The sequence below is a fragment of the Harpia harpyja genome, chromosome 1 (assembly GCF_026419915.1).
Source record: "Harpia harpyja isolate bHarHar1 chromosome 1, bHarHar1 primary haplotype, whole genome shotgun sequence".
In the NCBI taxonomy this organism is placed as follows: domain Eukaryota; kingdom Metazoa; phylum Chordata; class Aves; order Accipitriformes; family Accipitridae; genus Harpia; species Harpia harpyja.
In genome coordinates, this window is record NC_068940.1 from 75,419,465 (window position 1) to 75,444,366 (window position 24,902).

The 24,902-nt window shown below is 41.9% G+C and overlaps 1 protein-coding gene across 2 annotated transcripts in view; it reads right to left on the bottom strand.

Moving 5' to 3' along the window:
* Window positions 1-20,554, bottom strand: part of HDAC9 (histone deacetylase 9) — a 498,787-nt gene extending 478,233 nt beyond the window's left edge. The window contains exon 1 of one of the 2 annotated variants that reach the window (XM_052800654.1): window positions 20,337-20,554. The gene's annotated coding sequence lies outside the window, so the exon portion shown is untranslated. The remainder of the gene's footprint in view (window positions 1-20,336) is intronic. The other variant, XM_052800625.1, reaches the window with a different exon arrangement.
* Between the last annotated feature and the right edge of the window lie 4,348 nt (window positions 20,555-24,902).

Genomic DNA, 24,902 nt, shown 5'->3' on the forward strand with positions numbered 1-24,902 from the left:
GCATGTCACAGCTTGACAGCCCCACAACAATATCAGAACATTCTTCAAGCATAAATGAAACATTAGCTTATCTTTCAAAACTTAGCTTTTCATGCTCATTTTAGACCCATCCTCTCAAAACAGCCCCCAAACTGGCTACCATCAACTCAGCCCTTCTCCTATACAAGTCATCACCCTACTACTCAGATGCTCCCTCTCATCACCTCAATTTGCCCATCTACTCATCATGCCTTTCTCCCCAGGTGCCAATATTACCACCAACCTTGTGTGCCAGCTTTCCCTCTAAATTTACAGATTTCCTCATATGTTAACCATTTTCTGTAATCTCATTACAGAGCCTCAGCGACTACCTTGCCAATGTACCTCTTTCTTTACACAACTTCAGCGTCACCCACAATCAATTAATTTTGATATTTTTCTTCCTCAGATCAATCTTTAACAACTTTCTATAATCCCCTTCTTTGCTGGCACATTCCCACTCCTAGATGATATGCATCCAACCAGTTGAGTGTCCCAGGTGTTCATCCAGCACCACTTTCAACCTGGGCTTCTCTCATCAGCTTGGATCAAGATAAGACTTTGTCTGGTTATCTATGTCAACCTATGTCAATCTACGGCATAGGAATAAAACTGTATATTCCTGTAATTTCTTTTCAGATATCTGTCTATATACTTATTTTTATTTGCTAATAATATAACAGACAGTCCTGTTTAGATGTGGTCCCCAGCCATCAATCTAATTACTCTGATTTTTAAAAATCCTCTCTTTTCAACACTGCCCACTGATGTCACCAAATTCTATGATTTGCCTTCCCCCATCTATGTTTTTTTTCTTTGACTACAGCACTTCCACTGTTGCTGAAACATAAGAATGTCAAAGGATTCCTTCATCTCATATGACTCATATTCATTACTAAAACTCAAAGAAAAGGCATAAAAGAAAACTGAAACTCACAAAACAAATCTAAGAGCTTTGCTATATAGGTAATGTGTCATCATTGTTTTCTTCAAAAGGTCTTTGTGGATTGAAAACACAGATAAAATTCTCAATCTGTGCAGTCTTTGCTTTGAGCTAAAACCCTAGCTTTCTACAAAGATTATTAGAGAAAACATATTTAACTTCTCTACGTTAAAAAAAAAAAATCATTGAGTAAGTGTTCAAAGAATACTACTATAATCAAACTGACAGGAAAAGATCAAAAACAACAGGGTAAGCATCTTTAAATTTAGGCAGGTACAGTACTACTTCTATAGAGCACTGAAGTCTAGTATCTGTCACAGATACTTTGAAAAGTATCGGTCCTTGGTTTCACTTGGAGTACTTCAGCATATGTTTTGCAGGACCAAGTTCTAAATTATGAAATCAAAATCTGAAAGGAACAAACTTCAAAGTATAAGACTAGATTTAACAGACACATTTATTTCTTATAACATCAACTCACCGTATGGGTTTATATATGAAATGTAATAACCGACTATAACTTCCCTACTGTATTCCATTTGCTAGTGCTAGGTGTGTGACACTTTTCCTCTGTGTTAGTCGGCATTTAAAATAAATGTGAAAATAAATGAAAAATAAATTGTACAGATAAGAAATTAAGTTCTGTACATCCTGTATGTATGTACAAATATATTTTATTCAGTAATATTGCTTGTATATATTGTAATAATGTATTTCATTCTTTTCACAAGATTGCCATACCACATGCTTCAATAAATAGCAGCTTAAAATTTTTATTTAGCAAAAATGGCTTTGCTGAACACTGTTTTAAGTACACTTTACTATGGAATCCATTACTTTCAATTACATTAATTTGATTTTAAAGGGGTATGACGTGTTTTAGAAAGAAAGGAGTTCAGTTTAAAGCCCTGTGAAAGAAATCAAGTGGTAAAAGGTGCAATATTCAAAATTGCAGGTATCTGAACATTTCTACACAAAATACTGTGTTTAAGAATTCTAAGACAAAAAATCCTCATGGCTCATAGAAGCACATGGAGAGAAAAGTGAAATCTCTACGAGAATTTAATCCACAAACACTGAAAAAGTAATCCCACTAGGTGCAATGAGGACTCATCAGAGGTATGACTGTGATATAAAGACAAAATGCTGTGGGAAGTACTCTAGGGAAGAGTGACCACAGCATGAGTGCTTTTACAATGCATTCAAGAAACTACACAGCAGGAAGGAGAAATGAGTTGCAAGAAAGAGAAGCATTTCTAAAACAGGTAGTTTGAAAGAGGAATTTGAAAGACAAAGTTGTATTTTTGAAAAAGCATTCATCCAGAAAATTAAAAGCTCACTTAGAGGAAAGAGGTAAAGAACCACTTTTTCTTTTTTCATCTGGTTGCATGCTTACTGTTAATTTCATAGCAACTGTAGGTGAATTTTCCCTTATGAATGCATGAAAACAGTTAAGAAGAACCATGAATTATTGTTTAAGACTCTTAAATGATTTAGATGCATCAGCCTGACTTAAGCCCAGAAACCTCTGAGCTGTCACTTACCTATGCCAATAAGAGCTGAACCGAGATCCTTTTTTCACATTATAACCTGTCTTCATATCTACATTTGATGGTGTATCTAATCTAAATGAGATCTGACAGAAGGGATCCATAAATGCCACAGGGGGAAGGATGAATCATTATGATCACTCTGAACAGAAAAAAGAAGTAACCTCTTCAAGCAATAGCAGTGAACTTAGAGCTCAGAGAAGCAGCGGTGTTATTAGCAAGTTCTTCACTAATGTCTTTACGAATGTGATACTTTCTGTAGCACTTGCTGAATACTTTGTGTTCACCTGCTTCCTCAAATGTTCAGTTCGGGAAGAAATACGTTGGCATCATTTAAAAGGCAACCTTCTAGGAAAAACATTGAAGGAACAAGCTAAAAAACGTTCTGCCACGCGATCATATCTCACCCTCTCCTTAGCAAGCCTCTACCAAAGCTTGTGCGTGGGAATTAGAGAAACGGCCATTTCATTTCTAAAGGAAATCCCTTGGCACAAGTCGGGGTGGTACAGATTATATAGCAACAGGGAGATCTAGGAGCCATATGCAACCACATTTGGATGGCCACATGTGGATGTATAACTGCGCTACCAGTAAAATTTCGTGGTCATACATCAGGTACTCCAGGAGAAAGAAACATTCTAAGTTGAAGTTTAAGAAAGTTCAGTATCCAGAAATTGTGAGCACTATCCTGGGCTTCATGCAACATCTGCCCCTTCCATGAAGCTCTATATAAAACATTTAGAGGCTGCCACCAGCCCTGGTAGTGTATCCTCGGGGGACCTTCAGTGAAGCGCCAGAATAATCTCCAGACAACCTCTCCTGCCTCAGGACCTTCTCCCAGACCCATACCAGAGGCACAGCCTAGAAACAAATCCTCAGATCCCTCAGACAAGTTTCCTGGATCTCACCGACTTCCCCTAAGGTGCTGAGGAAGAACTAGACTAAGTTTGTGTCTACAGCTACTAATTTTGCCGTTGTATTGGTTTTGTGTGGCAAGGTTTTGGTAGCGGGGGGGGTTACAGGGGTGGCTTCTGTAAGAAGCTGCTGGAAGCTTCCCCTGTGTTCGACAGAGCCCATACCAGCCGGCTCTAAGAAGGACCCGCCGCCGGCCAAGGCCGAGCCAATCAGTGATAGTGGTAACGCCTCTGTGATAACATTTTTAAGAAGGAAAAAAGTTGGGACGGCAGTATTTGGCAGCCGGAGAGAGGAGTGAGAACATGTAAGAGAAACAACCCTGCGGACACCAAGGTCAGTGAAGAAGGAGGGGGAGGAGATGCTCCAGGGGCCAGAGCAGAGATTCCCCTGCAGCCCATGGTGAAGACCATGGTGATGCAGGCTGTCCCCCTGCAGTCCATGGAGGTCCACGGTGGAGCAGCTATCCACCTGCAGCCCATGGAGGACCCCACGCCGGAGCAGGTGGGTTCCTGAAGGAGGCTGTGACCCCGTGGGAACCCCGCGCTGGAGCAGGCTCCTGGCAGGACCTGCGGATCTGTGGAGAGAGGAGCCCATGGAGCAGGTTTTCTGGCAGGACTTGTGACCCCGTGGGGGGCCCACGCTGGAGCAGTCTGTGCCTGAAGGACTGCACACCGTGGAAAGGACCCATGCTGGAGCAGTTCGTGAAGAACTGCAGCCCATGGGAAGGACCCACGTTGGAGAAGTTTGTGGAGGACTGTCTCCCGTGGGTGGGACCCCACGCTGGAGCAGGGGAAGAGTGTGATGAGTCCTCCCCCTGAGGAGGATGAAGCGGCAGAAAATAACGTGTGATGAACTGACCGTAAACCCCATCCCCGTCCCCCTGTGCCGCTGGGGGGGTGGTAGAGAATCCGGGAGTGAAGCTGTGCCCGGGAAGAAGGGAGGGGTGGAGGGAAGGTGTTCTGAGATTTGGTTTTATTTCTCATTACCCTACTCCGGTTGATTTGTAATAAATCAAGTTAATTTTTCCCCAAGCTGAGTCTGTTTTGCCCGTGACGGTAATTGGTGAGTGATCTCTCCTATCCTTATCTCAACCCACAAGCTCTTTGTTATATTTTCTCTCCCCTGTCCAGCTGAGAAGGAGGGGGAGTGATAGAACGGCTCTGGTGGGCACCTGGCATCCAGCCAGGGTTAACCCATCACAGCCATTTAGACAGTGTTTCGGCTAGGATAGAGTTAATTTTCTTCCTGGTAGCTGGTACAGTGTGTTTTGGATTTAGTGCAAGAATAATGTTGATAACACACTGATGTTTTAGGTAGGATAAGCACTACTTAGCAACAAGTTAAGGATTTTTCAGTTTCCCGTGCTCTGCCAGCAAGCAGGTGTACAAGAAGCTGGGAGGGAGCATAGCCAGGACAGCTGACTCAAACTAGCCAAAGGGATATTCCATACCACAGAATGTCATGCTCAGTATATAAACTGGGGGGAGCTGGCCGGGTGGTGCAGATCACTGCTCGGGCATCAGTCAGCGGGTGGTGAGCAACTGCATCGTGCATCACTTGTCTTTTCTTGGGTCTAATTTCTCTCTTTTTGTTATATACATTTTCATTACAATTATTATTATTGTTATTAAATTATTTTAGTTTATTTTGGTTATTTTATTTTTGTTATTAAACTGTTCTTACCTCAACCCATGAGTTTTACTTTTTTTTTTCCAATCCTCCTCCCCATCCTACTGCAAGGGGGGAGGAGCAAGTGAGTGGCTGCGTGGTGCTTAGTTGCTGGCTGGGGTTAAACCACAACAGACAGAAAGGAAGTTCAAGGATAAAGATACATAGGTTCTGCCTAGAGGACACATGCTCTTTTACATATTTGTGAGACAACCTGCCCAAGCAGTAAAAACATGGAAGGTAACACCTGAAGAAGTCAGAACTATCCATTCCCACTCATCGTCCCAAAACTTGCTTTTACATGAAAATTGCCTCAGAGAAGCAAAGTTCTAGGCTAGACACATGTACAGGTAACTTAATCTGATTCAGCAGAAGAAAAAGCCAGATGTGATAGGCTGTATATCCTACCCAATTGCCAGACCCCAGAACTGGGGGAATTCAGACCTATCTTACCACCCCTATCTCACAGGAGGAGAACATTGTGAGCTTTTACATACAACCATCCTCCAGCTGCAGAAGAGGGAAACAAGGACTTACAACTCTACCATGCAAGGCAGGTAATGAAGCCCCGCACTGAAGTACCACCGTGACCTCTTGAGTATAGCTCAAGAGACTCCAGTTCTCCCAGCATTCTTGTTCTCTACTGGAACTGCCTGCCTGCAGCTCAGTAGACATCTAACTACTTAAGAGATGCAAAACAGGAAAACTTCTTACACAGCAGAACCTCCAGGCTTGATTTCAGACCAAACACAGCTATCCCACTTCTAGCATTGCTACATCAGCTCTCTCCTGGATATGACTGAGACAGATCATGAAGTGAAGCAGCGTTGTCATAGAGAGAGCACACAACTGCTACTTTCGAGCATCCACTCCACTCTGAAGGAGGGGGACTTGAATCAAGTGTCTTGATCCACTTATTCAGCTCAGTCTAGAAACACACAAAATAAAGACGGAGCATTACCAAGTTGCTTTAAGCCATTTTTTCCTCTAGGTCCCCTATCCAGGATGTATTTCATAGTCTGCAAAGCCAAAGATCACAACTACTATCTCCAGACGCTTGCTCACTCCCCTGTACCTTAAACATGCCAGGCATTGCTTAGACCTATTCTCCTGGTCATGAGCAGGCAAAGGATCAGAATCACATGGGAAGTTACCAACCTGGAGAACCAGAGATTTGAGGAATAAATAGTAAACCTAAGCTGGTTTTGAATGTGTAACATGGGCGGGACCTGGCCAAAACTGCTGACTGTCCATGCTAGGAGCACACACTCACACTGCTTAAACATACTCTACTGATATCTCTAGTTAGGCTTGGAGCACCAACTGCTGAAGACACTTGAGAAGGCACTCATGCCTCTCTACTGTCTCCAAGTTTCATATTCAGCTTGTCCAGAACCCTGTGCTGTGAGCTAGTAATCACTTGTCCATCAAACAATGGCGGGATGCTGCTTGAGCTTTGCTGTTTTCAGTCTGTGGAGCCTGTGTTACTTTGGTTGTCACCTCCTTCCTGCCATCAAAGGTTGGCAACATGCAGACATTCTCCTGGCATATAGCTGGAGTTTCATGAAGGCTGAACAAGAAGCATTAGAAGTTGCAGGCAGAGCTGAATGGTGGCTGTTGCTTGTCTTGGAAGAATCTACTCATTGTCCAGAGGGCTTCTGTGATTTGGATGCTGAGCATGGCAGGACTTTTCTCAGGAAAAGATGAGCTTTTCTTTTTTCTTTCACCTCCCACTGCAAGTTGCCCCTCTTGATTCTGAGTCACTAAGAGGCCTGTAATCCAAAAGTCATTATTCAGGCCAGAAGACAGAAAAAACTGGGATAAGACTTGTCCACGCTGGTTGCCTATGGTTGGTAGACAGCTTTCTGTTTAGAGCTGTGAGCCAGACTGGGACTCAGGCTGTCATGGAGACTGGGAAAAAGCTGTGGGGAAAAATATAGGGAAAGAAAACATCCTTACTCACAAAAGGAAGAATCAAGTCTAAGAAGCTCTTGTACCAGCACGGAATGTATCGATATTGGCTCAGTGTGTGCCCCTTAGTGCGAATACGTAATACCATTGCGACTTCCCATGACTACACAGCCACTAGACCAACATACCAGCCAGCTGTTTTCCCTGGGTAATATGCTTCCTCTCATCATTGTTCTAACCAGCTAGTCTATAATGGATTTGAGAAGAGACAATGCACACAGGCACCTTTCAATACTACTGGACTCCAGCCCCTTCTCTATGGGGTCTGGTGCAGCGAAGTAGTCAGAAGATGGAAGAAAAAAAGTAAAAAATTAATTGGATTGCTGGGCAATATTGCCAGCACCTTGCATGCTTAAGAATGCTTAGACATCTAGATGAGCCTGCAGAGATGCAATGGCTTGGGATGTAGGCCTGAGGAGCTAGAGGATAGAAAGTTGTACACATAGGGAAATTAGTCCTATAATTAGGAATAATTTTGCCACAACTCAATTCAGATTCATAGTTTTAGAGTGGCATCTAATGTTTCTCTGTGCAGGAAGACAAATCCCAGCCTTCATGAGCAATCATGGATAAAACTCTACACGCTTAGACATAGTCATAGCATTCCGCTTTATCTAAATAGTATTTATGCCCACAGGACACAGTAATTCGAGGGTTACTGAAATTTGAATAAAATTATAAAGAAACAAACATTCTTTTTGCATGATTCAGGTGAAAAATGTCCTCCTTTGCTACTGAAACAGCAGATTGAAATTGACTGCATTTAACCTTATTGTAGAGAGGAATGTAGAGTTTAGGTCTTTCTCATATAGGTGAGGCGACAGTTTCTTCATAGCTCATTATTCTAAAAAACAAGGTGTTGAAAGTGCCTTCTTTCCTTCAGCTTCTTTACTTCAGTTATTCAATTGACTCCAAATTGTCTCCAGTGCTTATACACAAAGCTGTAATTACCTTCTGTGTGTCAGTAAGAAATAAGGGAAAATACAGCCCATTCTGTAACAAAATGACAGATTTTACAACCTTACACAGAATGGAGGGCTCTTCTGTTGATCCTTTTTCATTCCAGGAATTATGCACTGAATAGTGAATAAATTCTATTATACTATTAAATCTAGTTTATTTCTATTGGGACATGAAAGATGACTCCTTCTAATCAGGAACTCAGCCCCAAAATAGACTGGGCCTTCAAAAAAAAAAAAAAAAAAAAAAAAAAGAAATAATCAGGCTTCACTATTATTTGATGCTGTTGCCTATCCAGGCATTAATTATTCAACTCTGTACATCCTATACATTTCCAGCACAATGGGAATATGGGTATTCAAGTAACAAATATGTGGTGAAATTTTTTTTTTTTTACTTTGAGACTCCATTAGCTCTTTCAATATTTATCTGACTCATGATATATCTCATAGCTATGTGAAAGGGATGTTTTCCTTCCACAGTATATAAGGTGTTGGTATGAACCTGGCTATGACTCTTGATCAAGTGAGAGAGAGGAAAAAAATGAGACTCTCTGGAACAGATCCAAGATACCATGCCATGGAAAACAGTTCTGTAGTGACCTCTTCTTGAAGCTTCCAGAGTGAAGTTAGAGGCAGGATGGAGATGAAGAGTTCTTTGGTTACATATTCACTTCCTATTGCTCCCAGGTAATATTTCTCTGGCAGTGACATTGGTTGGCTCTGAGTATTTTCTAGTTGTCATCAGCCAATACGATCTTGACTAATCCAGCTGCCTACATTAGCTCTTATATCCAAGTCCAAAGCCTCCATTTGCTTCCCAGAAATACTCACTTCCACTTAAATCATTAAGATTTTACTGGCTTTATTCTCACATGCAATTCTTAGGATGAAAGTTATTTTTTCTCCTTTTACTACAGAACTGTAATAAAATAGGCAAAGCTTCTATTAATTTTCAGACGTACTGCAAAAGAAAAAATGAATGTAAAGTGAAACAACAGAATTCCAATCTATTACTGTTAGGAAACAGGAACCACAGCACTGAGTAAGCTTGCAGTTACTAAACCAAAGAGCTTCCTCATTTATTCCAGATTAAAAAAAAAATATTTTTCACTCCTTAAATTTCCCTTTATTTCTTCTGGCAGCACTATTCTTAGTGTCTAATTAATACATTTTTAGAGACGGATGCAAAATGAAACATAACTGGTTTCAAGTACCATTTGCTATGTAGCATCAATGCTTACTGCCCATATGCACAGCATTACTTTGACTGTAAACAATTAACCAGTTGGAAAATGGTTAGAACCACACAAATTCCTGATTCAGGGACAATTATTTCTTCATCCATCTTCTACACAAAAATTGTATCTATATTTGTAGTACTAGTGATGCCACAGCCAAGACTATTCTACACCAGGGTAAACCTAGAGAATTCAAAAGTAGCAGTCATCTTTCAAAATAGAAATACTGTTATTAGTACCCCCTTTCATAACAAAATATGAAACTTTTTTAATTCCGTATTACATAATAAAGTATTGTAATATATAATAAAACAGGTGAAAAACCTAGAGTTATACGCTGATTATTCACATTAATCCTATGTCTTTATTAGTAGTTTCTGACAAAAGCTTCCTGACTAAAATGGGTAATTGTCTTTACACAGTGCTTTAGTTTTTCCAGAAGCTTAAATTTTACAGAAAAAGTTCCACAGAATTTACATTATGCTTCAGATTTTTAAAAATCACCCAAAGTGTGAGACTCCAATTACTATTAAAATTCTGGGGACTGGATGACGATATGCAGTTAGATTTAATTCAGTATAATTAGACTGAATCACTAGCTAACACATTTTCAACCTGATGCAAGTCAGATTCTCATTTTATTTACCTTGATATGTGTCAGTAATATCAGCTCTGTTAATATCAGCATAGTTAATTATTCCTTTGCCTAACTGAAGCAGCAACATTAGTGGAAAAAGTCTGTAGATAAGAGAATAATAGCTTGCATATGAAAATCTGACAGATCAGTGCACTCGTGTTCAGTAACCGCTTTAAGGATGAAGAGTCATAGCCTTTGCTTTGATTTGTGTGTGCTTAGCACATATTCCACAGCCCTTTGTGATGTATGACTTTAAAAAAAAAAACCCAAACAAACCAAATATGAACAAAAGATAAACAGATTAGACCCCAGTTCTGGCCTTGGCAATCTATGCAGCTCCCATTCACTCTAGAATATAACTATATACCACAACAGATTTTGGTCTTTTTATTATCTTGATTTTAACATATCTGGAGCAGGAAGCTATATAGTGTTCTTTTTCACAAAGGAGAGTAATATAGAATCCCTGTATATGTACCATAGCAATAGGGACCTGAAAAAGAAGCAATCATATGATGATTTAAGAGAAATACTTCAGCTTACATATCACAGTTAATCAATTTCATGCAAGAAAGTCACCCTCCATCAGAGCAGCCAAGCATAATTTGAAGTATTTTTTTTAATCTAGCTTACTTTTCATTTGTTTTGATTATATTTCTGTGGCCTTAAAACATGAAAAATATGCCTGTTCAGGCTCTCTGCTGAAGTACTTAGACTGAAATCACTGCAAAGAATACATATCTTTGTTTCTTAACACAATAATGGATTTATTATGTTGCTTCATTATCTATACAGAAGTGTATTTTGATCTTTCTGACACTTCCACACATAAAACCTAAGTTATGGTCCAAATGTCACCTTAAAAAGACAGGCTCTCAGTTGTGTCTCCTGTCCTCTCCCCCAGCCCAGTCTCTTCTTACAAAGATACAAACGCTCCACAGAAATGAGTGAGGAGAAATTATGCATACAGACTTCACAGGCAACAAACATCCCAGCAGCTCTCTCCAAAAGTACTGATGACCATTCTGAGGATAAGTAATTGGGAAGCAGAGTCAAAAATTACACTCAATTTGTCACTACAAAGTCAATCAGCACTTTCACATTTCTCACATGCTATGTATACAGACTCGCCATAAAAATTGCAGTGAAATTGTGGAAGCAGCTCTGTTGCTACTTTGTGGCCTAGAGAAAAATTATTTCATTTGCCAGACACCCAAAAAAATCTCCTACGCGTACCACCACACTCTGTTTTCATGTAATCAGAATATGCTGAGGAAGCTACAAACTTATATTTAGGCATCACTAAGGAAAACTAGTGATGGGGGGGACAGAAGCATGCAGATATTTTGGTGTAGGGAAAACGTACCTAGAGTGCATGCCAAAATCTGTTAAAATTATTTAAAGGTAATTGACAAAAGATGGCAAAGAAGAATCATCAAGAATTATTTTTTTATACACTTTTTTAGCTCCTCCACTGCTTTGATGGTCTGTCTAAATTCTATCAGCCTCTCTGGGTAGCTCTAATGACTAAATGAGCACTTAACTGCTGCCAGCTGCAATCCCAACAACTTCCATGCTCCTTGCCATTTCTGCTCCTGGCTGGGAAAGAGATGACTATACTACAGTCTTCCACAGTGCATGTCTTCAGTAGATCTGAACCTTGAACAGGGCTTTCACAAGCTCTCCTTGTAATCTTACCTGTTTCTCCCAATACAAATAGCCGATCAAGAGGTGAAAATTTCATGTGCAAAGGTGACATCCTGATCTCATTATTTTCAGTTGAGGTCCTAACACTGTTAAAATCAGTATCCTCCTCAGCAAATTGTTTAGAGATACCCATTCCTATCACCTTTTGAAATCTGCAATTTCTTCATAATCTGAATCAGTATCAATGACATGCATTAGCACAAGCAAAAAGAATGGTTGATCAGCTTTTAGAAGTCCTAAAGAAGTTTCATCACATTAATAGACTGGTATTGCTCTAGTCATATGTATCTCACTGAAATGCAGTAAAAACCTAGGGTTACACACCCATTAATCACATTAATCCTGTATCTTTTTCACTAGTATCTGATGAAAGCTTCTTGACCAAAAAAAGCATTTAGTAACTTCATTTTCCAAAACTTTGTACTCTTTTGTTTCAAATGACTAAAAGATAACAATATTCAATAAAATTTTCAGATCAGGACTCTAACTTCTTTCTTTCAGGGAGGAAAAAAAAAAAAAAAAAAAAAAAAGAGTGTAGCCAGATGGAGTGGGAGACAAGGTGCATGTGACGGCAAACAAATATAGATACTTCATATTCTTCCAAGAGACTTTTTGTAGAAAACCTGGATTTATTGAGAGCAGCTGAACATTCTCTTTGATGCTTACTTCATTCACAGATCTTCATAAGAGACTAATAAGTTTGAAATAGGGAGAACTAGCACCTCTGAAAATTTTTACTCAGCTTTTCTTTGTTACATTACATTCAACAGTGCTCTGCGTTCAGTGCAAATTGTCCACCTTCAAGCAAGGAATGTACCCATGCGAGAGGAATAGATTGCCAGGCTGCTACTACAGACAGTATCCATAAATTACACCTAGATATCTCATTTATAAATGAAAATATCTTTCTCTGACTCATGTCTTGGTTTGGATTCCCCTCCAAACTATTCACTCTTGTCCGCTCTGTGGCCCTTATTGCCACAGCACTTCATCTTGACCATGTGTTCACTCCGTTGCTGTTGATGAGATTGAACTTCAGTTCCCCGCTGCTCCCTACTTATTCTGATTTTTATGGAAGGAAAACTGAGTACACAGAGGCCAAAAAGGATCCAATGGCAAGCTCCAGCTAGATCCCTGGTGTGGAAGATGGAGGTCAACGGGGCAGTTCTAACCCACATTAGAAGACTCTTTATGATCTGTTTTAGCTATTGAATATTATTTTCCATTTCAACTCACTGATCTTTGAATTTATAATATGTTTTCAGAGAATATATAGAGTAACTATTTATATCCCAAATAAAACAGCTTCAGCTCCAATACAAAAATATCAAAATTTCACTTACTATTAATAGTATGGCTTATTATTCAATGTAGACAATGTTATATTGTCTACCAAAAGAGGAAGCATAAAAGATTAAAGTGATAACTGTATCTATTGTATATTGTCAGCATATTCCTCTAATTTTAAGCTATATATGAACAACTGATTAGCTATCTATCCATGAATCAGGTAAAATATCAATAATTTATACATTTTACACACTAAACACAGTTACTATGTGCATGCTGCTTATTTTCCATTTGGAATTTAGTGTTTCATTTTTTTTTTCCTTGGAAATCTTAAATTCACACCTGCAGTTTACCCACTTCTTGTCAAAAGCAAGGCTTCAGTTCAATAGTTAGGCACCCTGGTGACTTAATAATAACTGTCAAAAACTTGAATAATTAAGAGTTTTGTGTAATTAAAAGCCTAGACATACAGAGTATCTGTGTCATGTAATTTTCTTCATATGCTTCTATAAAGGAGATATTTGAATGCATGTAAAGTGTTTTAAAATAAAATTCCAATGTCACATTACTTCCCTACTCCAAAATAACATGACTCAAGAACTTTTCTGATAAGAACTATCAAATAAACTGTGTTTCTATGTAAGCTGTAATAACAAATTCTTAAAAGCACGTAATAGCTTGTATTAATTTTACGGTGTCAAGACAGTACAGTTCTGCTCAATGCCTTATTCATGGATTTTCAGAATCTTGTGCTATTTACTATTTGGTAGATTTACCAATACGAAGTTTTAGGGTTCCCCTTTACTCAAGCACTAGACCTCCTTTGGAATACTGCATCCACTTTTGGTGCTTCCAATAACTGAAAGATGCCTCCTCCTGAGTCCACCAGGACAGTCAGGGGCTGGAGCACTTGCCCTGTGAGGAGAAGCTGAGAGAGCTGAGCTTGCTCAGCCTGGAGACAAGATAGCTTCAGCAGGAACCAAACATCAGCCTGCCAGTGCCTATGAGAAGGTTACCAACAAGATGGAGCCAGGCTTTTCACAGACATGTATGGCACAAGAACAAGAGACAAAAGTCATGAATGGAAACGGGGAGGTTATGTCTCAACATAAAGAAGAAAAATTGCTCTGAGGATAATTAAGTATTGGGTCTGATTGTCCAGAGAGGTTGTGGAATCTCTTTCCTTGGAGATTTTCCAGACAGAATTGGACAAATCCCTAAGCAACATGGTCTGAATTCAATGTTGACTCTACTCTGACCAAGAGGTTGGACTACAGACCTCCTAAGGTCCCTTCCAACTTGAATGCTTCTGTGATTTAGTGTAATCATGAGCACTACAAAAAGTAACAGGAAATGAAACTTCCAGTTTGACCTGAAAACATCCTAGGACACATCAATCCAGCTTTTTAAAAAAGAGATAGAGTATTACCACCCTTGGACAAGGCACTAATGAGAATTCTATAGGCACAGACTACCATTCTGGTCACATTTGCTGAAGAAATATAAATTCAGATTGAAAAGGATACAGAGAAGGGCACAAAGATATCTGGAGGAATAGAGATATTCTTACATGAAAATAAACCAGAAGGGTAAACTCAGGCTGACTAAATGAAAGCTTAGAGGATGTATGATTTCTGTTTGACCAAAAAGTAAAACCAGGAAAGTTATAAGATAATTTGTATTTAAACAGGTATAAATTGACCATGTACCAATCTATTAGCACACTTACCTAGACTTCTCATTACAAGTCTGTTAAGTATCTTTACATCCCTTCTTGATTTACTTGTAGAGTTTATAGCTGATGACATGCATCAACTCCAATAATAGTTTATTTTGGGGAAAAAAGGGGGTGGGGGGGCAGAGATAAAAAGAGAAAAACACAGAAAAAGGGAAAGGGAACTGGAAGAGCAAAAGGAGAAAATGGAAAGGGGAAAGTCAAAACTCCCTCCAGTGGCTAGCCAAGAAGAGAACTGACAGGGTCTCCCCAATAAACATCCTCTCTCAGGCATCCTCTCCAGTGCATCAGGTGGTCCACCATACTACTTTTCCCAGAGAAACTATATAAATTTCCTCATGATCTGTTCAAACACCCTATTGCCTGTCCCCACTTATGATGCTATTCGCACTGATTGGAGTAGTCTTCGATCAGAGGCTGATGTTGCAAGCTAACTGTCTGTTAAGCTTTGTGTATATTATTGGGTAACACTTATCAGATACTTGTCTTTCTCCTAATGCAAACTAAAAGCTGCAAAAAATGGTGCAAGAAAAGGATGGTGAGTGACTCTTACATCAGTGGCAATCACTTCCCACGGGAAACCTAACATAACAGTGGCATCAGGGTGTACAGGTGCAAAGCCATGAGAACAACAGTACGAGACCAACAGCACGAGGACAGCAAGGGAGACCCTGCCCCAGCAGCTTTGGTGAAAGGTTACAGAGCTGCAAGGGAAAGGCAGAGTGCAGAGCTGCAAATGGAAGACCCTTGGTATTGCAGAAGGTTGAGGCACCAAAGGCACTGTGCAGCACACCACCTTCTTTATGAATAAGTTCAGGCTCAAGTCTTCTCATATCTTGCATGCACACAAGACTGACTTACCCTTCAGGGCTGCCAATTTCTCTAGTGTACCGAGCACCACCTTTTCAAGACACTCATTAGACAAGGCCTTCTTCTCTCTTCCAGGTTAAAACAGCATGGCAACAGAAGCTGGACTTGGTGAACATGACAGTAGAGACTCGCACGTGCTCAGCCTGAGCCAGATACAGGACTCAAGTCCAAACAAAGCCCCAGGAGTAACAGTCATCCATTCTAGAGAAAGAACACTCTGTATCTTGAACTGAAATAAACTAAAACAAAGACTGAGAGTCTCGGAGCAGAAATCAAATTAAGAGATACAGAATCCAGCATCTTCTACTCCAAGACTGAAGAACTAGGGACAAATAAAAGACGTACTGTAAGTAGTCATCATCTTACAGGCTCTTCTGAGCTACCTTCGCTGAAGGCCATTTAATTTCCTTAAACAAAAATAGTTTATTTACATTTACGCAATAGCTTTAAAACCAAACTATCCTGATAGTTATTAGACATTATAAAGGAATTTCAACAATGTATCATGATTTGTGAGTGATAAATGTTAATATTTATATTGAAAACCACCATTAACAAGAAATTACTGGAAAATAAGAACAAATATTTGCTTCCTACTACCTTCCCAGCTCATAATCTACATAATACATTGAATTAATGCTACAGACAAGTAAACATCTGATCTCGAAGATTGTGTAACAGAAGTTTTCAATCACTTTTCCCCATAAAGGAATTTCTAAATGGCATAATTTCACCTTGCCAATCTTGACTGTGTAAGAACGTATGAACAATAAAACCTAATCAAACCAAAGATCTGTTTAGCCCAATATCTTGTCCCCAGACACACAACAGCAAATGAGTAAGGAAAAGTGAGGAAGCACAATGCAACCTTGTAATGGTGCTTCCTTGGAATACTCTGAAGTCTCCAGAATATTTGCAGGTTGGGGACATTCTGGTCTAGAACCATTATCTCTCTGCTTTCTAGCCTTTGATACATTTTTCGTCCAGGAATTTGTCTAAATCGTTTCTGAACTCATGTTAACTTTTTGCATTGACAAACTTCTTTGGCAAAATATTAGATAACTATGTATTGTATAAAAATGGAGAAGCATGGAGAAATTTGGGTACGTCCTCACAGGAAAGTTAGATCATACCTTGTAGCTGGAAGGATTTTAACATGGCCTGAAAGTATTGAAACATTATTTTTGAACAGTAGTTAAGCACTGTTTCGCTATAATTTTTAAGCTGCTTGAAGATGAAACTATGGATTAGCATGTACGAATAAACTTCATAATATTATAAAAGTTGTAATAATACAGTCAACACTAGTGCAGTCCTACCCAGCATGTGCTGACATACACAACATAACACATTCAATCCAAGTAAGTTACATCAAATAAGTGATAAATTCCTTGGTCATATATGATCATCCTAATTCAAAACCTCAAAACCAACAGGAGTAAATGAAAGGTGATTTCATCAAGTAATGTTAGCTCTCTAATGCCTAACTCACATATCGGTTTCAGTAAACAACCTAACCTTAAGTGATTCAGCAATGCAACTTTCTTTCTCTTGAAAAAAATACTTACTTCTCTGGAAATCATTACTGAAACCTTGATGCATAACAAATATCTTTTATCATGGAATAGTCCAATGTTCTGTCTTTACATGAGAGTTATCTTTAATTTAACTCATCAAATACATTATGTACCTTCCTACTTAAATGCAGCAACAGAAAGAACACTTTCTTATACACTCCTGAAGAGACTGGAAAACTGATAAATCCTCATTCTTTTAACTTGAATTTCTGTGGAAAGTTAATTTCATGTAAACAGTATGCATATAGGACATAGCATATAATCCTCAGCAAATCTGGTCTAAACCTCTTCTGTAAAAGGGAAAAAACCCTCACTCCTGAGATATACTAAGCTCTCTCAGCTACATGATTCAGCTATGACTACACTGCAAACCGGAAGTATTTTCTACTGCAGTTTGTATACACATACCCTAAGTAGCTTTAAATTAGCTAGTGTGAATACTGGTGAATATAAAACGACAATAGTACATGCAGTCTGGTAAATATGTGCTTAATTTACCATTTTGGAGATGACTAGGCTACATCCCAACTTTTTTGTCATTTTTCATTGGCTATAGTTTTTCATACACAACAGGATTCCATTATTTTCGCAACTACATTTCTCCTACTAAGTACTAGTTGAATACTAAGAAACTAACTATTCCAACTACATTTAGTCACCCTCAGTATTCATGGTAATTCATACCAGGATTCATATCATTTTCATGATGGGTAAACATTAATTTGATCAATTTTCAGTATACAAATTACATTTTTGACAACAACTTCTATGGGACTATCGCAGGTAGCGAGATGAACAACTGAAAATTATTTTCCACTTTAAATGCTTTTTAGAAAGTACAGAGTTTTTATAACTGAATCTCTTTTTAATGTTATCTTCTATTAAGAAATTAGAAAATATATATGCCACTCAATCACAACATTATCTATTCTCCCAGAAAAATTCTAATAGGAACAAATGCACCAAATGAAGCATGTACTGAGACTTTCAGTAGTAAAGACACTATATTACTTTTGGTTTTAAACTGCTCTGGGCACAGGAAGATGGTGGTAAACAGAAGATACACAACAGCTTACAAACTACTATTCCCGTTTCATCCTGTAGACTGCTCTTTATTTGTGGAAAAGCAGGTTAATGAAAAAACAAACACTAGTGTTTTCAAAACGGGCATTTTAATGTCAGGTTGAAAATATTTGGGTGTATTGCACGTTCACATAGACTTTGATACCAAAATACAAAGGAATCTGACACCAAGAACAGTGTTCTGGGTAGGCTTAACTACGGTGCTGCACTTGCATCAACTTGGTCAGCAGGAAGTATAATGGCATGGTTTTCTCTTTTTCAGAATTCTGAACTGACAATGACATTTTCATACAAAAGAGAGCTATTTCAATATTTATATGAAGAAGCTGGCACCAGTGGCAGGTAAATATAACTGACTGCAGCTTTTCTCTGGGGCCATGACGTGGTTTTTACCCAATGTTTTGGATCACATCTCTGCCATCGTAATGAAAAAGAGGTGTTAAAATAGTGTATTATTTGCATCATTGATGGTGGAAAGTTACGTGCAGTTGAAACCTATCTATTATATACAAATAACGATGCAACTTAAGTGTATGAAGGGATGGAATTCCCTTCCAAGACTGCTCCGGTATTATGACAGAGAACAAGCCTGCATTTCTCTCGGAACAAAGTAGGCATTCTGGGTACAAAACATATGTGGGTTGGGGCCACTGATACAGGCATGCATTGGACATGAGAGAAAATTCAGAAACATTCAATAAAAAGATAATTTTAAATATCTTCAATACGTCTAGGAAAGCTGTTGGGGAGCCGGAGGTGGGGGGGAATGGGAGAGAGGAGATAGGAGAGGGAGAGAGCATTTAGAAAAGCCTAATGTGAAATACCTTCCTTTTTTGTTCATGAGTTCTCAGCAGAGCTTGCAGGCCTTTGTGAGCTTGCAAATTAAATCTTGAATAACTGTCACAAAACTATTCTTCTGTCACAGAAAACAAAATGTCAAGGAACTAAAGCTGACAATGTTGAAAGACAAATATGTTTAAAATTCCTCGGTTTCTGTGTCGGTGCTTGTTCCGTGCCGTTTGTGACAGAGATTCTCAACAGCTTTTGCATCAGAGAAGAACATTCGTATGCCATTTTCCTATGTCAAAAGGTCTCCACGATTCACTTCGCTACTTCTTTCTCAATGTTCAGCTTGTTTTAAACATTTCTCTCCTCTTACATTCTCACATAGTTTAACAGTGTTTTTAGACCTCTTTGGAGCACTTAAAAATACAAACTGCCGTGGGCTCAGTGTAAATCTTTCGAAGACGAATACATGTTTTGTGCATGACAAGCAATACCTGCTTTTTTTTTTCTATAACAGTGATAAGCACGAATGATTACTGATCGCTATTACATTCCATTTCAGATCAAAATTCAGACATTTTAGCCGAGTCAAAACAACCGTACCCTTAGTAGAAACTACCCGTCCGATGCCCAGCGTTGCTATACCCTGCAAGTTGCCTTGCCGGGATGCGCACACACACACACACACACACACGCTGCTTTGCCACCGAAAACGCAACGACACACAACTCCTGCCACGCACCCGGGACGGGATGCAACCGTACCTGCCCTCCGGCCACCGCCTGCCCCAGGCAGCTCCGCCGACACCGGCCGGCGGCGGTCCCTGAGGGGAGCCCCCCGCCGCCCGCCCCCACCTGTTCGGCCCCCCCAACGGGGCAGCTTCCCCCGACGCCCTCCCCCAGCTCCCCGCTCCCCAGCCACCGTGGGGAGCTGGCGCCGTCCTCTCGCCCGCTGAGGCTCCAGCAACCGCCCCTTGACAGCCCCCGAGCTGCCGGCGGTGCCCCCGGCACCCCGCGACACGGACACGGCCCCACAGGAGGAGGGGGTCGCAAAGGGACCCCCCTCCCGGACCCAGCGGGGCGCACATACGCCAGGCAGGGCAGACGCACGGAAAACTCCTCTTCCACTCGCGCTCCCGCGAAACAAAACTTGCCGGGGGGCGGCCGCCCCCCACCGCCACCTTGCCCGCCCTGACACGGCCCAAGTTCCCGAAACGTTCCCAAAGGTCCCAAAACATCCACCCCGGCAAGGCAAGGGCAACGGCCGGGCGGCGGGACCGGCCGGCCGGCCCCCACGGCCCCGCGCTCGCTGCCGGCCGCGGCCGGGCGGAGCGGAGCAGCGGCCGGGCGGAGCGGAGCGGAGCGGCGGCCGGCCGGTGCCACTCACCTTCCCGCGCCTCCGCCTTATCTCTTCGCTCGCGGGCTGCAACTTCCAGTCCTTCCCGCAACTGCCATCCTCCACCGGGGCGGCGGGGGAAGGAGCGGAGCGGCGAGAAAAAGTTGCGGCGGCGACTGCCGCGGGGATTAGGTGGCCATAGCGCCGGCGGCGGGGCGAGCCTGTGCCGTGCGCGGCGGGCGGGGCGGGGCGGCGGCAGCTGGCGAGGGGCTGCGCGCTGCGATCGCAGCCTGTGGCGACGCGAGGAGATTTACTAAAAATAGCCGCTCGGCTCGGCTCGGCTCGGCTCGGCGGGGGGGGTGGCGGGGGGAGGCCGCCGGGCTGCGCCGCGCTCCCCGCCGCGGCCGCTGGGGGCCGAACGGGCCGGGCCGAGCCGCGGTGGGGACAGCGCCGAGATGGCGTCTGGCCCGGGCAGAGGGGCAGGGAGGCTCCCCGGGAGGCGCTTCGGGCACGGAACCCAAAGGGCTGTGGCTGTCCGGGCCCCGCTGCCCGGGGCGGGCGCGGTCAGGCAGCGCTGCGGGCGCAGCGGCGGCCGGAGGGCGCGGCCCGCCGAGGGGGGCGGCGGTGCCCGGGCCGCCGCCTGAGCCCTGCCTCCCCCCTCCACCTCGGGGCTCTGCGGGTGCCGGTAGCCGCGGGAGCGCGGCCCTGCCCGGCGGCTGCGGGCGGGCGGCCGGAAGGGCTCCGCTGCGCGCCTGGGAAGACGGGGCCCGCTTGCCGCCCCCGCCGCGCCGGGCCGGGCCGGGCCTGGCCTGGCCTAGGCCCCGCGGGGCTTTCACCGCCTCCCCGCGGGGACTGGCTGGCGGCCGGTTGCGGGGGAGCCGCTGGGTCATGTCGCGCCCCTTGCCACCCTTCCCACTGGTAACCTCTGTCAGCCCTCGGGGAGGGGATGCACCTGCCTCCCGCCCGGCTCCCCTGGCAGCGAAGGCAGAGGTGTGCTGGGCCCCGCCGTGCGGCCCCTCGAGGAGAGGCCGGCGGGGTGGAGTGAGGACACGCATCTGGGACGGCGCCCGCCGTTGCTTCCACCGGCTCTCTGGCGTTCGCCACAGGGAGAAAGTGTTCAAGCTGTTGTGCGGTCCTCGCGCGGTGGTGTTTCTGTTCCCTTGGGCTGTCACGTCCTGAGGTGATCACACGTTTCTCTAGTGCTGCTTTCCCCTCGTGGTCTTTTTATCAGTCTTGGTGTTTCGTAGTACCTTCAACTAGAGGATGCCCGTCTTTCTGAACCCACGTTGGGTCTCATTGGTCATGATTAACAGTCTCCAGAATTCCCTTTTCCTAATACTGTTTTATATGGCATATGAAGCACTTTAGCCTATGGAATCTGTCTTAACCACATTTATTTCTCATATAAATTTATGGGTAGATTTCCTCATTACTTGGAAGAGAAGGGAGTGTCTCCTTTTATTTCTCCGCTTCCAGGTAAAGGTTAGCCTCGAAGTAGTTTAGTTCTTGGAAATCTAAGCAATCAAAAAAAATTCGTTGGCTGTCTTCCACCTAAAGGCTTTGGAATTTGCATTTGTATTTATAGATATATATTCCACTTATTACTGTAGAAGTTTCATGCTGTGTTTTACTCATTTTTAATTTTTTTTTTTTTAAGATTGACTGTACTTATTCTTTCCACTGTATTGTTTTCAGATGTTAGCTTTTCTGAAATAAATGTTTAAAATTGTTGCTTCCAAGACTGGTGAAGAACTAGCTAAGACTAAAAAGTAAAGGGGGTGGCTAAAGAAGGAGGTTTGGAATTTGGGCCTGAATGTCATTGATTGCTCAAGGGATACAACAGATGAAAACGCAGCTGTGGTCAGCAGTGTTTTTTGTGACCCTCAAAATAAAACTCACTTCTCTAAATTAGAAATAAAACTGTGTCTGCATATGTTTCAACTTGGAGAGGAATCTCATTAGTTTGGTTTGGTTTGTGTTTTAGTTTGGGAATCAGTGTCAGCGGTATTGCTAGATGTTAAGTCACAGAGTGCCATGTGACAGACCTAAGTCCAAACTGGCTAATGAAACCACACAGCACTGCTTCTCTGACAGATCGATACACTTCAGACTGATACATACTTTTGTTTCATTATGTACTCTTGCCCTCTGTTTACTCAAAGGAAGCATCGGCATTGTAATTACATTCTAAAAGACTAGTCACTGTTCTAATGCTATGTTGGGAACTCCTGAATTTTTACTGGAAAATAACAGGCGTCTCTGAGACACCTCCGTGTTTTGGTTACTGCTGTGCTTGCCCTAGTCATTTCCACTCAGTGCTAATAAATATAATGAAGTGGTGCATGGTGGTAATATTCAGGCAGCCTTTATCTTGCTTTTGCTAGATCTAGTATTGCTATTCCATTACTGCATTGTCTACTCCTAATCCTACTGACCAAGAAATAATTTACAGACTTGACTGATTTGCTGGAGTGAATATGTGCAGCTCTTCTTTCAAACGTAGTGTTCCCCATTTTATCACTGTCTTTCTCAGTTATTACAAACATTTACTGAAGGTCATGGGGGTGAGAAAAGAATGTGGTATGCCTGCATTGTAATTTATAAGTTTAATTTATAAAACGTAAGATGAGGTGCTGAAATCCTTAAAACATTTTTATTCCTAAAAAGAGACTTGCATCATCCTTGCAGCTTCATCTCTGCCATGTCGTGAAGTGGTGTCTGCTGACCATTAGGCCTTTGATGCTGTCCTGGTTTCAGCTGGGATAGAGTTAATTGTCTTCCTAGTAGCTGGTACAGTGCTATGTTTTGAGTTAGGTATGGGAAGAATGTTGATAACACACTGATGTTTTCAGTTGTTGCCAAGTAGTGTTTAGACTAAGTCAAGGATTTTTCAGCTTCTCATGCCCAGCCAGCAAGAAGGCTGGAGGGGCACAAGGAGTTGGGAGGGGACACAGCCAGGGCAGCTGACCCAAAGTGGCCAAAGGGGTATTCCATACCATGTGGTGTCATGTCCAGTCCGTAAACTGGGGGGAGTGGGGGTGGGGGGATCGCCACTCGGGGACTAACTGAGCGTCAGTCAGCGAGCAATTGCATTGTGTATATTCCAATCTTTTTATTATTACTGTTGTCATTTTATTAGTGTTATCATTATCATTATTAGTTTCTTCCTTTCTGTTCTATTGAACTGTTCTTATCTCAACCCACGAGTTTTACTTTTTTTCCCGATTCTCTCCCCCATCCCACTAAGTGGGGGGGGGAAGTGAGTGAGCGGCTGCATGGTGCTTAGTTGCTGACTGGGGTTAAACCATGACAGATGCACTTCACATACACTCTAATTTACAATAACTGGATTTTTGAATGGGAAAAGCTTGCATCTTTATCACACAGAAGATCAGTAAGGTCATTTTGGGGAGGGCCACAAAAGGTTTTGGAAACCACGACAGAACAGGGAAATTGCCTTCCCCATAGTTCCTCACTTAAGGTAGTGCCTAGTGAAGGCAGTAGGAGAAAAAACATAAACTTTTTTTTTTTCCCCCCACTCAGATAGGAACACTGAAAATATAGAAAATGTTGAAAAAACTAATACATCTAAAACTCAGTAGCATTCAGTAAACCATTTTTCACATTGACACATATCTTCATATCCTTAATACTGTGGAAAAATAGCTTTTGGAAGTTCCCTGCCTTCACTAGAAACTACCTTAGGTATTAAAAAGGCACTGAGGTATAATAGCTCATCAAGCAGTGAGCAATTCCCTCGCTATGATACTGAAAGGAAACGTGTAGGATGTGCTGTACTGTGTGACCATTAAAATGATACTCAGCTATGTCCCTTTCCAATCCAGTTCATAAACCATCGTTTCACAAAAAGTGAAACCATCAAGATGAACAGAAAAAAATCCTTAATGTTTAACAAGACCAAACTGTACTTCCAGCATACACGTGCTTGTTAACTTGTGGATCTGAGTAAGATGGAAGTAATGCTTGTCCATGAAAGCTGTTGAGGAATGAACAAAAGCTAAGTCTGCCCCATTAGTTGATGCTATATGCCATCTCTTTGCTGAAACGATCAGTCCTTTTGGTTGTATTTTGTTCCTCGGCTGCCAGACAGCAGATCCTTTTCATTATCTCTGGCAGTCAAGAGGCTTCAATTATTCTTCTCGGGTGTAATCTTGCAACACACCTATGCTTCTAGTCACATCCAGAGCAGCCTCACAAGACATACTTTACAGAGATGATTCTTAAATTCGGCTTGAAGTTCAAGGAGGCAGCCACCTACTTGCTATGTAAGATGAATAAACACCCCAAATGTTAGCTGGTGTCTGTTCCTTAAGTACCTGTCCAGTTTTCAGTGGAACTCATGGCTCTCCTTTTCATCTTCCAAGTTCAGACAAGTTCAAGTCATGCTGTAGTTCTCTGTAGAAATCAATACCAGCTGCCTCTTGTCTGTCACCTTATAGGGCTAGATCCTTCTAATGCTTCAGATCACTTTTTTTTTAATCATCCATGCACCATGTACCTAAAAAACGTGGCCCTTCTAACCAGTGTTGTGCAATTCTCTATGTATGCTTTATATACATATTAATGCTTACAAGAGTATCTGCTGTTGCAATTATT